General features: G+C 41.4%; 1 pseudogene; it reads left to right on the forward strand.

Annotated features, from left to right (window-relative positions):
- Positions 1-4,111, forward strand: part of LOC141246302 (translation factor GUF1, mitochondrial-like) — a 48,696-nt pseudogene extending 44,585 nt beyond the window's left edge.
- The last annotated feature ends 1,889 nt before the right edge of the window (positions 4,112-6,000 follow it).

Here is a 6,000-nt window from a genome sequence, read left to right on the forward strand (position 1 = left end):
CGGGAAATATCGGATCGGATTGGATCGGACCAATATCCAAAAAATATCGGATATCGCCGATTCCGATACCGGAAACCAATGCAAGTCAATGTGACACAAATATCGGAATGAAAATAAACCCTTTCTTTCCTTGTAGGTTAATTCTACATGAAGGAAAACAACTAAGAATAATGTAGAATGTATTACATGAAAAGCCAGCAATTCAGCAGCGGCATACACCGGTACCCGACAATTTAGAACAGAAAGAATAGAGCATCACACATAGATTAGATAGATAGAAACATGTCAGTCACATATATAATAAGTACAGTGATAGTGTTGATTACTGTACTTGTCATTTAGTGTTAAAGGATTTATTTAAAAAAATAATAGTGTTTTCATGCACCGTCTCTTTAAAAAAGCCGGCCGGCAATTCAGCTTCGGTACCCGACAATTTAGAACAGAAAGAATAAAGCATCACACATAGATTAGATAGATAGAAACATGTCAGTCACATATATAAGAAGTACAGTGATAGTGTTGATTACTGTACTTGTCATTTAGTGCTAAAATAAAGGATTTCTTAAAAAAAAAATTGGTGTGGGGTTCCCCGTAATTTTAGTCTCTAGCGGAGGTTAAGCAGATGGCTGGGGCAGATGTTTGAAGCCTGGGAAGGGGGTAATACCCACTGAGCTTCCCAGGCTACTAATATCAGCCCCCAGCTGAATACCTAGCCTTTACTAGCTATTAAAATGGGGGACCCCCCAAAAAATTATGTGGGGTCCCCCCTATTTTAATAGCTAGCAAAGGCTAGGCAGACAGCTGGGGGCTGATATTAATAGCCCAGGAAGGGTGCCATGAATATTGGCCCCCTCCCAGGCTAGAAACACCAGCCGTCAGCCGCCCCAGAAATGGTGCATCCATAGGATGCGCCAATTCTGGCACTTAGCCTCGCTCTTCCCACTTCCCTGTAGCGATGGCAGTGGGGTAATAGGGCTGGGGTTGATGTCAGCTTATAATGCCAGCTGACATCAAGCCCAGGTTAGTAATGGAGAGGCGTCTAAAAGACACCCCCCATTACTAACCCCATAGTTAAAGTTAAAAAAAAACACAAACACCCAGAATAAAGTCCTTTAATTGAAATAAACACACAATTCTTTATTGTTCTAAATTAAACTATACTTACCATCACGCCCATTCCAGCTGAAGCCATTGTCTTCTGCAATAAAAGTAAAATAATAAACCAACATCATCCTTACCTTTCCATGATTCCCAGGACGGCTCCAGCTCTGCTACATTCTCTCATGCTCACTGCAAGCACAGGAGAATTTTCCCACGCTGTCAGTGACGTGCATGAGGTGAGCCGAGTTCATTGGACATGACCTCGGCTCATCTGGATGCCGTCACAGGCAGACACTGAGGAGCGCAAGCATGCCTGCGCTTCTCAGTGTCTGCGGCATAGCAAGCTGGATGGCAACTTTCGGCTGCGATCCAGCCTGTCATGTGAATGTAGCAGAGCTGGAGCCATCCTGGGAACCATGGAAAGGTAAGGATGATGTTGGTTTATTATTTTACTTTTATTGCAGAAGACATTGGCTTCAGCTGGAATGGGCGTGATGGTAAGTATGGTTTAATTTAGAACATTAAAAAATTGTGTGTTTATTTCAATTAAAGGACTTTATTCTGGGTGTTGTGTTTTTTTTAATTACTTTACTAGAAATTCATGGCGGTCATGTCTAATATTGGCGTGACCCCATGAACTTTGGGCTTAGGCCAGCTGATAATACCAAGCTGGCCCTAACCCCTTTATTACCCAGTGAGCCACCGCACTGTTAGAGATGTTAGTCCCGAACAACCCTCCTCCTTTTCAGCTTTTTGCTTAAAAGCAATTGCAAGAAGGGACCCACAATGGTAATATTAGTTGTAAGTAATTCTAGGATTATTTGTGATCATAACAGAACATGAGCACATGAGGCCTGCAAGATAACAAGATTTTAGTGAATGCTTTAGGAATAGTTCATGTGGCTGGGGTAACATATAGAAGCAATATTGGATCCAGCTCACCGTAGGGAACATCTTGAAAGTGTTCAGAGCACGGAAACATCACGTTGTGGCATAGCACAGTCATAAAATGAAGGTAATTCAGATCAACGTACCGTGAATAGGCTTTTATTCACAAAGTGCATAACAGAGGCAGGATCAGCAGTAGTTAGGAGAAATGTGACAAACGCATTTCGGGTGACAGCCCACCCTTATTGACTGGTGGTGGGCTGTCACCCGAAAACAGTTGACGCATTTCTCCTAGCTGTACTGCTGATCCTGTCCTTTGTTATGCAATTTGTGTGAATAAAAGCATTCACAGTTCGTTGAGCTGGATTACCTTCATATCATGCGGTAAAGAATACCTCTAAGGCTGCGTGCCCACTATGCGTTTTTCAAGCGTTTCTGCCGCGGAATTTCCGCAGCGAAACCGCTTAAAAAACGCTAGGTAATCCGTCCCCCATGGTCCCCAATGACAAGCCACAATGTCAATGCCCATGCTGCTGATTTTTCCACAGCGTTTGTGCTGCGCTCAAAAATCCGCAGCATGTCCATTAAGCATGTCCATGACTCAGTGACATCATGGTAGGTCCTTCACAACGCCGAGAGCAGTGCAAGAGACCGGACGGAGCAGCGAAAACACTGGGAGGACATCGGAAGGTGAGTATAAACTTTTTTTTTTTTTTTTTTAACTAACTTGGTCACACTGTATAAAATCCATGCCGGTTGCATGGATTTATATAGTGTGAACAAGTTGTCAAGCACTTTTCCAAGTGATGCTAAAATCGCTTGGAAAAGCGCTTGATAACCCGCATGCAGAAATGCATGCAAAGAAGCTTGACAAACGCTTCTACCTGCCGGGAAAAATGATGTAAAAACCGCATGCATTTTTCCCGCCAGGGAGAAGCGTAAAAAATATGCTGCATTTCTGCATCGTGGGCACATAGCCTTAATGCAGCTAACAAATGTTCAGTTAAGATGGTTACCTCCATAATCATGTAAAAAATCTGTTTTGTAATTATTAAAATATTATAAGTGATACATTTTGCTTTAAAGGGAACGTGACAGCAGACATGGACATCATGCATCAGGCACTGGCTGTATATTCTCAGCCAGGTATGTTTGACTTTCAAACACCGCAGCGTTTTAGAGAAAAACAGTCTAAAAGCCGCCGGGGACCGAGACGCGCTATAGACTAGTCAAAAAGACCAGTCCCCAGCAAATTCTCCCGCCCGCTACCAGCGACTCACAGGTCCCTCCGTGTACGCGAGTGCAGGGAGAAGCTGCCGGGACCTTCCTGTCCGACTAGTCTTACATGCAACTTTTTGACCGGCAGCTTTTAAATTGTTATTTTCCAAAACGTCACAGCATTTCCGAGTCATACAGTCAGTGCCTGATACTCGCTGCCCGATTCCCCTTAGGCCTCATTGACCCGTCCATGTTTAAACACGTATATGAAAAAAAGGTACCAGTATCTTCAGTGTGTCTGTTTTTACCATTGGGGATTTTCACGGATGAATTAAGAAAATAAATGACAAAGTTCCTCCTATACAATGCAGTCTTATATACGGATAGTACACAGACACAATCCATGTGCTGTATGTGTTTTTCATGAACCCAAAGACTTATATTCATCCATGCTGCCATAAAAAACTTGGACAGGTGAAAAGCATCATAGAACACGTACCCAATATAGCCTATCCATGAAAAACACACACACGTACGTGTAACATGGACGTCTGAATGAGGCTTAACAGTACTTAGTCTGTTATTTCCACTGTTATTGACTCTGCCGTTACTACATCTTACGGCAGAGGCACTCCACCAACCATGCAGAAGCTCTCCGGTTTATTAATGATGCCCCCGAAGTACTAAACCTTAGAATATTTTAAAATCTTCATACACCAATCTTTTCATAGAATATTGATATCTTGTATCACTCGTATTTTGGCAGTATGGCGGCGATATCACAAGGAAGATGAAGCTGCTGAAAAGACAAGCTGAAGGCAAGAAAAAAATGAGGAAAATCGGCAGTGTCGATGTGCCTAAAGATGCATTCAATAGTGTATTAAAGAGATGGTTGGACAAGTGACACCGTAGAACTAACACTACCTCCTCAGCAGACTATGGATGTAGAAAAGCAGAAATGCAAGTCTGGTTGGGACAAAGATTTCCCAACGTGCTGCAATTCCTGAGATTAGGAAACCTAATAAAACCTGATCTTTAAGGGTTTTTTGCTAATGTTGCAGAGCATAATAAATGCCAAGTACATTAATAAGGCTCTGTTCACATGTCCGTTTATCTTTTCATTTTAGAACCAACAAACCCCAGATAAATGGCATTAGCATCCTGTGCATTCCTGGTTCAAATGCAAGTGGGGGGATCATTAATTTATAAGGAGGCCATCTGGTTACTTGTAGTTTATTTTTAGAATGGTAGAGTTCTGCATTCAGGGCTAATTTTTTTTCTCAGTTCTAAAAATTATACAGTACACGGACCCCCGTATAAATCAATGGGGCCCCTCTACTTCTGTTTGAAACAAGATGTTAATTTAGTTTATCTGCAAGAAGTTTGTGTGTTCTCCCTGTGAGTTTCCGCCCACACTCCAAAGAGAGTGACAGGGGATCTAGATTGTGAGCCCCAGTGGGGACAGCGATGATTGTAAAGCGCTGCAAAATATGATGGCTCTATATGCGCAAAGCATAATAAATCTCTTCCATTTGTCTGTTCTATATGGTATAGACAAAAAAAAGATAAGCGGACATGTAACAATTCTGGGGGGAGGATTTGTAACTTTTGTCTTTTGTAGTGTAAATCTATGTAATGATACTGTTTTATGGTTTTTTTTTTATAAACAAACGCAGTTCTCACATCAATATGAATAATCATATTGGCATTTTTTATGGGTTATTGAAAAGTTTATCATTTTCTTGGAATGGGTGGGGGTTGGGTAAGGATTGCACAAAGCTACAACCCCTGGCAAAAATTATGGAATCACCGGGCTCTGAGGATGTTCTTTCAGTTGTTTAATGTTGTTGAAAAAAAGCAGATCACAGACATGGCACAAAACTAAAGTCATTTCATATGGCAACTTTAGGGCTTTAAGAAACACTGAAAGAAATCAAGATTAAAAATGTGGTACTCAGTAAGGGTAATTTTTTTCAGATCAAGCAGAGGGAAAAAATTATGGAATCACTCAATTCTGAGGAAAAAATTATGGAATCGCCCTGTAAATTTTCATTTCCAAAATTAACACCTGCGTCAAATTAGATCTGCTCGTTAGTCTGCATCTAAAAAGGAATGATCACACCTTGGAGAGCTGTTGCACCAAGTGGACTGACATTAATCATGGCTCCAACACGAGGGATGTCAATTGAAACAAAGGAGAGGATTATCAAACTCTTAAAAGAAGGTAAATCATCACGCAATGTTGCAAAAGCTGTTGGTTGTTCACAGTCAGCTGTGTCTAAAATCTGGACCAAATACAAACAACATGGGAAGGTTGTTAAAGGCAAACATACTGGTAGACCAAGGAAGACATCAATCTTCAAGACCGGAAACTTAAAGCAATATGTCTCCGAAACAGGAAATGCACAAAAAAACAAATGATGAATGAATGGGAGGAAACTGGAGTCAATGTCTGTGACCGAACTGTAAGAAACCGCCTAAAGGAAATGGGATTTACATACAGAAAAGCTAAACATAAGCCATCATTAACACCTAAACCGAAAAAAAGAAGGTTACAATGGGCTAAGGAAAAGCAATCGTGGACTGTGGATGACTGGATGAAAGTCATATTCAGTGATGAATCGCGAATCTGCATTGCGCAAGGTGATGATGCTGGAACTTTTGTTTGGTGCCGTTCCAATGAGATTTATAAAGATGACTGCATGAAGAGAACATGCAAATTTCCTCAGTCATTGATGATATGGGGCTGCATGTCAGGTAAAGGCACTGGGGAGATGGCTGTCATTACATCTT

This window comes from Phyllobates terribilis, unplaced genomic scaffold, assembly GCF_046119375.1.
Source record: "Phyllobates terribilis strain yellow unplaced genomic scaffold, ASM4611937v1 Scaffold_2425__1_contigs__length_132829, whole genome shotgun sequence".
In the NCBI taxonomy this organism is placed as follows: domain Eukaryota; kingdom Metazoa; phylum Chordata; class Amphibia; order Anura; family Dendrobatidae; genus Phyllobates; species Phyllobates terribilis.